An 8,592-nucleotide genomic window follows, 5' to 3' on the forward strand; every position below is an offset into this window, starting at 1 on the left:
GAAAGCCTAAGGTTCATGTGGGATACCATCAAAAGGAATAACCTACATGTCATTGGAATTCCAGAACAAGAAGAGAAAAATAAAACCACTGAAAAAATTGTCCAAGATTTTTTGGAGGAGAACTTCCCTGATATGATGAAAGATGAGAATATATCCATTCAGGAAGTCCAACGAACCCCAAACAGGATAGACCCTAAAAGAAAAACACCAAGATATATCATCATCAAACTCACCCAAATCAAAGACAAAGAAAGAATCATGAGAGCAGCACAGGAAAAATTAAAAGTTACCTACAAGGGGCAACCAATAAGACTAAGCTCAGATTTCTCAACAGAAACCATGCAGGTGAGAAGACAGTGGGATAGTATATATAAAACACTGAAAGAGAAAAATTTCCAACCAAGAATTATGTACCCAGCAAAATTATCCCTCAAATATGATGGTGAAATTAGATCATTTCCAGATAAGCAGAAATTAAGGGAATTTGTTAAAACCAGACCAATCTTACAAGAGATGCTAAAGAGAGCTCTTTGGAAAGAGAAGCAACAACAACCACCAACAAGTGACCACTAACACACACAATGATATAACTCAGAAACCAACCCAGCTATGGAAGTATCCAAAGTAAATGAGCCTACAAGATTGTAAACAGGGAACCAGAGACACCAACAGACAAATGAGGACAATTACAAACCAAAAAGAGGGGAAAAAAAAATCTGTGTCATTACAGAACTTCTAGATGGTAGGGAAGTCAAGACAACTACAAGATAGAACGGACTGTTCTATACTTGGGAAGAAAACTAAAAGTCACAGGGTAACCACAAAGAAAAATGATAAAAATTTCACATCAAAACAAAAAAGAGGACCAGCATAAATATTCAGCAATAGCAATGAAGAAAGTGATAGCATGATTCACAAACAAAACGAGCTCAGAGTAGAAAATTATATGGAACAAAAAAATTGACACAATGAAAAAGCACATGATAAAAATGACAGCAACAAATTCATATTTGCTGATAATTACATATCTGGCAAGGGACTTATCTCTAAGATTGATAGAAAACTTCAATGCCTCAACACCAAAGGAATTAACAATCCAATTGAAAAATGGGCAGAAGATATGATGAATAGACACTTCACCAAGGATATTCAGGTGGTCAGCTAATACATGAAAAGATGTTCACAATCATTGGCCATCAGAGAGATGCAAATCAAAACCACAATGAGATATACCATTGCAGCACCGATGGCAAGGTTCAATGAGACAGAAAATAACAAATGCTGGTGGGGATGTAGAGAGATTGGGACTTTCATACATTGCTTGTGTGACTGTGAAGTGACACAACCACTGTGGAAAGCAATATGGCAATTCTTTAGAAAATTGGAATTGGAGATACCATTTGACCCAGCAATCCCATTACTAGGTATGTATCCTAGAGAGGTGAGAGCCAGGATAGAAACAAATACATGCATGCTCATGTTCATCATAACTATTTACAATAGCAAAAAGATGGAAACAACCTACGTGCCCATCAGTGGAAGAGTGGATAACCAAACTATGGTACATACACATACTGGAATGCTATGCAGCACTAAAGAATAATGTAGAGTCCGCAAAACACCGCATAATATGGATGAACTTAGAGGACATTATGCTGAGTGAAATAAGTCAATCACAGAAGGACAAATACAGTTTTAGTTTGTTGTTGTGGAGGGTCAAGGAAAGGTTTATATATGGAGGGAAACTTTCTTGTTGGTTGCCAGGGGTGGGAGGGGAGGGGGGGGAACATTGGAAAAAAAATACATTGACCCATGTCACTTTAGTTTTGTGTATTTCACTGTACATAAATTATATTTCAATAAAATGCATTTTAAAAAAAAATGGATGAGTGTGGCAGGAATCCTGACCTCCTGAATTTTAACTTTGGCTCCTAATTTTATTTTCCCACTTGTCTGGTCTTCACTGTATACCACAGTGTTCTCTGAATCACAGCTGGATACTCCTGGGTTTGTAATCTTGACCCCATCCCTTATTCTCCCTTTCTTACATCTGCTAGGTTCTTGTGCAAGTTACAACATATGCTGTTTGTCTTTTTACTGGAAGTTCTTGCTAATAATTTTATGCAAGAAGATGTTAGTATAATTAATATATATATATATAAAAGATTTACTATGAATTATTTACTAAGGACTTCATGAATACAATAATTTAGAAATAAGTCTCTCCAATAACCATGTATTGGTTTTAATATCATACGGCACTATATGAAATTGTAGTCATCTAATAATATTGACATACAAAATCTGCAATTTAACATAATTCAAGCAAAATATAACTCTACATAAAATACTTAAAAATTATCATATTGTGCCATAAAACATTAACTTCTAACATAATAAGGATGTTAAAATAGCCTACAGGTTATTCCAAAGGAATTTGTTGAACTTCATTGATGTCACACAGTCTGTTTCTCTTAAATATTTAAGTGAAGTGAAGTCAACAAGAGATTTAAGTAGCTCTCTTTTCAAGAATACCTACCCAAACAATTGCACTAATGTGGTGAATGATTGTGGGTCTCAAACTATGCTTCAAACCCCAGAGGCAGGCTGTACATTTCTGTTCAATGTTAATTAATTGAATATGCATACTATGATGGCAATATCTGACAGTGAAACTAACAAGCTGGCACCAAAATTAGATCTCATTTTTATTGAAATATGCAAGAACTTTTGACTTGTGAATGTATAAGAGAGAATAGTCAGGGCAGGAAACGACAGCATACATTGCTGAAGGGCAACCAAGGTAATGGTGCAAGAGAGATGAAGCTTTACACCCACTGTGAGCTTTTGTCGCTCGGTGTGAGGAACTGTATTGGAATGGTGATGATTTGGTTCATGACATATCAGGTCTCTTAATTCCTTCAAGTATGCAGATAGCAACTGTAACATTTTAAATTGTGAAGCAAACACAGAAAAGTTGGAACCCAGTATCAGATTCCTATAAAATGCCACTGTTTACATTTTCTGAAAGATAAATGAACTTTATTTCAAACCTTTTTGTAGTTAAAGTACAATATTATTCCCTTTGTGTTTCATTGTTTTGGATAATACCTTTTGCCAAATTCTATCCCGTATGTGACATAGAAAGCCCCCAAGAGCTCTAGCAGTTTTCTACCTGGAGAATTTTAAAGCAAATCACTGGCATCACATCATTTCATCAGTGAATACTCAGTATATCTAAAAGACGAGAGTTAAAAAAGAAAGTATAACCATGATACCATCATCACAACAAACAAAATTAATAATAATCCCTTACTTAATATATGATCTTTGTTCAGTTTTCTCTGTCTTAAACAGGTCTTTTTATGGCTGGTTTGTTCAAATCACATATACACATTGCATTTAATTCATATTAATTTTAGGTCTCTTCTAATATAAACATTTCCTACTCCTTTATACTTCTAACTATTTGCTGAAGAAACTGGATCATTATTTCTGTAAATATCCTACACTCTTGTTTTTACTTTTTTGTGCCTTTGCAGTATCATTTAATATGTTCCAATAATTAGTAGTTACATTTAGATGCCTGGTTACATCCAGGTTTAGTCCTCATGGTAAGTATAGTATATAACTAATTGTTGTTGTTGTTGTTATGTGCCATCGAGTCAGCCCCGACTCATAGTGACCCTTCCTTGGGTTTCCAAGGCAGTATCACTATGGAAGTAGATTGCCCAACCCTCCTTCCAAGGAGTGGCTGGTGGGTTTGAACTGCTAGCCTTCTGGTTATCAGTCAAATGCCTTAGGCACTATGCTACTAGTGCATAATATAATGTCTGATTTCTCCACTGCTACAGTAATATTATTATTATAAAAGATGGACTCAAAACAAACAATAAATCACAATGCCATTGAGTTTCTTCTGACTTATAGCAACCCTTATTGGGTTTCCAAAGATGTAAATCTTTATGGAAGTAGATCACCCCATCTTCCTTCTGCAGAGCAGCTAGTGGGTTTGAATTGCTGACCTTCTGGTTAGCAGCCCAATGCCTTATCCACTATGCCAATGCCACCAGAGCTCCTTTCAAAAGATGGACTAGGAGATGTCAATCTTCATAAAATTCTCTTCAGTATTTTATGTAATGGTGTAAGTGGCTATTGATGGTGATTGCCTAGATTCATTATCTCATTGGGAGTTGCAAAATGATAATCTTTGATTGCTATCATTCCTGCTGCTAGTATTAGCATCTGTAAAGAAAAAATTATTTCATCAACTATTAGGGAACCTTACCTGTATCTGCAGGAATAGCCAGATAAATGTTTGATTCTTTCCCTTTATTCAATTTCCAGGAAAATAACTTGATAGCTAGTAACTATCCAAAAGTGGCTAAAGAGTTGGGTTTTTTCCTTTAATAATATCATTACAACCTAATTGACTTTTCTATATTTTCTATATTTTATGTACATTTAAGTAATTATTATTTTGATGCTCAAATTGATACATCTTTGGCCAGTGTGAGTCCTTTCAAGATGGCTTCTGTGACTTTTTGTCATGATCTCAAAAGTTTTTGAAAGCTTCTTTGCTTTCAGGCATTACAAAATATCTCCAACTCTTCCTGTACACTTACTACCCAGATGAAAAACCAATCATTTTTTTTAAAGGAAAAGTGGTGCATTTTAGTGGAAAATGGTATTTGAGTGCACTAATGTTCATTTCTACCATTTGCCATTGCTTCTAGACAGATGAGTGGAGAGAACTAAGAAATATATATACTTTTAGAAGGAATCCATACCAATATTTCCAAAAGTGAAAAAGTATGTGTGTTTTGCCTAACATTTGATTTTTTTAATTTGTATCTCTTATATATTAACCTTTTTACCTGTTCATTGTTCTATGGGCTATATACTTTTTTTGTGTGGAAATAATAATTGTGAGGAGCAAATATTATTTAAATTTGGAGCATTTCATATGGGTGGTACTGTGAGTAATTCTATCAAGTCGCCTTTCCCTTCCCTGTAAATGACTTACTCATAACAATAAATACTTGATAAATTATACTAAAAACCTAAGAGCTAACTTTGATTCCTTTCTCTCTCTTACTCTGAATCTAATCTGTCAGGAAATCCTATAAGCTTTATCTCTAAGACATATTCTAAGTATATCTACTTCTTTCCTTTGTCACTACCACTAGGTCATCTGTTGTTGTTGTTGTTGATGATGATGTTTTGTGCCGTCGAGTCAGACTCGACTCATAGCAACCCCTCCTTGGGTTTCCGAGGCAGTAACACTACCGAAGTAGATTGACCAACCTTCCTTCCGAGGAGTGGCTGGTGGGTTTGAACCACCAGCCTTCTGGCTATGTTCAGAGAATTTAGAACAGCCTTGCTTACATGTTTGATGCCTCAACAAGTATGGCTGTATTGCCTGGGACATCTTTCCATTCATCTTCAAAGTCACTCATCTTCAAAGATGTGAATTTGGACTTGTTCACTTGATGGTAGAAGGGTTACCAAGATCAAGATTGAACAACCTCCAATAGGCTAGTGATTTTCAAGCTCCTGCTTGTATCATAAAGGCAAGACAGCATGCTTAGTTCACATTTTCCTTGAATGTGACATCATAGGCCTGGAGAAACAGACTCTATTTTTGATGGGTGGGATGGTAAAGTCACATGACAAAGGTTGTGCATAAAAGGATGGGAGGAATTTGTAATCGTTTTGCAATTCTACCATACTATGTAAGGCTAAACCGTGACTGTTTCTCATGTAGATATTTACAATAATACTCTGCATCCACTTTTGCCTTCATATGGTCAGTTGTCTAGTTATCAGTCAGTCTGTTATTATAAAAATATAAATCAGACCATGTCACTTTTTTTTCTAACCACCTTTAGTGCTTTCTTATCATATTTACTATAAAACCCACACTGCTAGCTCTTTGTGCCCTATGTGATTGATCACTTGACTTTCTATTTGACATAATCTCATACTAGTCTTCCTTTGAAGAGCCCTGGTGGGGCAATGGTTAAGTACTGGGCTGCTAACTGAAAGTTCAGCAGTTTGAATCCACTAGTGGCTCTGACTCCATAGGATAAAAGATCTAGCAGTCTGCCCCCATAAAGATTATACCCTAGGAAACCTAACAGGGTAGTTTTACTCTACCATATAGGGTTGCTGTGAGTCAGAACTGACTCAAAGGCACCCAACAGCAACTCTTCCTTTGCATTAGTCTTTCTGTTCCTACCTTAGGATTTCTGCTTTAGGTACTTCTTTTGCCTAGAATATTTCCCACATTTACCTTTCAAATAGCTGACTTTTGCTTGTTATTCAAATTTCACCTAAAATTTACCTCCTCAAAAGGACCTTCTTACCTAATATCACTAGAGCACACCTCCCTTAGCTGGGCACATGCAAGGCTATACTTTTGATCTCTTGCAGTATGGTGAGGGTATCTGACCTATGCTAATAGTCCACTAACTAAAGCTGGTTAGTGGACTATGAGCAGAAGTAAAATGTAGCATTTCTACATTGTTGTTGTTGTTGTTTGCCGTCGAGTCAGCCCCAACTCATAGCGACCCCTCCTTGGGTTTCCGAGGCAGTATCACTACGGAAGTAGGATTGCCCAGCCTTCCTTCCGAGGAGTGGCTGGTGGGTTTGAACCGCCAGCCTTCTGGTGAGCAGTCAAGTGCCTTAGGCACTATGCTACCAGAGCTCCCATTTCTACATTAAGGCAGTGGAAAGTCCCTGCTCGATAGTCTAACTTTTCTTCTTCCCTTACTGTCACAATTGAAGAGTCTCATGTTGGGATGGCAAATCACAAGATTAAAGTGGCCTAGTAAGGAGCCACTCCTCGGAAGGAAAGTTGGGCCATCTACTTCCGTAGTGATACTGCTTCAGAAACCCAAAGAGGGGTCGCTATGAGTTGGTCCTGACTCAACGGCACATAACAACAGTAAGGAGCTCTGGTAGTGTAGTGCCTAAGGCATTTGATTGCTAACCAGGTTGGTGGTTCGAACCCACCAGCCACTCTGTGGAAGGAAGACTGAGCAATCTACTTCCGTAATGATTTACCGCCTTAGAAACCCAAAGGGGGTCATGATGAGTCAGAATCAATTTGATGGCAGTGAGGTTTTTTTTTTTCGGTTTTTAGGTTGCTGAGTCACTACATGAAGGACTGCTGTCCTGGAGAGTTTACAAGACCCATTGTGGGCTTTGCCTGAGTGAGTAAAACAACTTTGTTGTTATAAGCCACTATGAATTTTTGAGTTAATTCGTAAGTGTAGCATATCCTAGCCTATTCTGACTGATACACTATACAGTTTTTAAGTAGTATTTTTATCATCCTTTCATTCTCTATTGTAACATTCTGTTTCACTAACTACATAGCTCTTCACAATAGTTATTTATTTCTTGTTATACTCCCACTCAACTGAAATGTAAACTCTGTATAAGGAACATAATATGCTTATGAATTATTGTATTTCAGGGACCTAGACTAGTAGGTTCTTAGTAAATATTTATTGGAGGAATCAATGTGATGTCTATTACATAACACTCTCTGGTGCACCAGGTTGGATCCCACAGCTGGACCATGATTTGAAGAGCAAAATAAAGCAGCAGGTGAGTTTTCAGCTAACTGTATTTTGAGATCTTAGCATTAAATTAGATGATCTCTTTTTATAGATTTTAATTATAGAAATCTCTCAAGACAAAACTTAAAATTCCCATTTCACTATTAGAACCAAATGGATGCATAGGTATATTGTGAAACATTGATAAACAGTTACAAAAATATGCAAGCAATACCTTTCTGATAGTCCACCTATTCCTTTTCTCTTGCAAGAAAATCTTACCCTGACCATAGACTTGGTATTACTTTCAGTGAATGTGCAGAGAATTGAGAAGATAGCACATTTGCTCTCCTTACCTGATTTCTTATCTAAAGAGAAGGAAATATTTCAAATATGCCATCAAGATAAGTCTGGCTAACAGTACAGGGACAGTGTACATTCCATTTCTTATTGTTCCTTAAATATGTAACTGTCTCAGGAACCTCATAAGAAGTACCTGGGGTTTGGTGAGGATTTGGCATCATTCAGAACTTAACATTTAATATAATTAAGTACAATGCTAAACCACATGGAAACACTGGTCTACTCATGAGGAAAGCCCTATTGGCAGACTCATTTTCCTTGTCACAAGACCTTTGAGCTCCATGCAAATCTAGGAATGTGAATGGACAACTCTTTCAATGTCCCTGAATAATCTATCACAGTAAAGAAATTTCCAGAGTTTGGTTATTGGTTTATTGCCCAGGTTAATCAAATACTCTAGAGGGCAGTGTTGCCTAAGCCACGTGCTGGCTTAACAAAGTTTTCTAACTAAGCCTAAATACCTTTGGAGATCAAGGCAGACAATAGGTGGAAGAGAAGAAATTTGCCAGCAAACAGCAGAATTCAAGAATAAGAACTCAACTCAAGAATTGAGAGAGAGGGAGTTCCGGCAAGATGGTGGACTAGGCAGAAGGACTGCACAGACGCTCTTCAACAAAGAAAAGGGAAACCAATTAACACAGACACAGAAGGTAATCTTGGA

This window comes from Orycteropus afer, unplaced genomic scaffold, assembly GCF_000298275.1.
Source record: "Orycteropus afer afer isolate SDZICR_OR568_19922 unplaced genomic scaffold, OryAfe1.0 scaffold00045, whole genome shotgun sequence".
In the NCBI taxonomy this organism is placed as follows: domain Eukaryota; kingdom Metazoa; phylum Chordata; class Mammalia; order Tubulidentata; family Orycteropodidae; genus Orycteropus; species Orycteropus afer.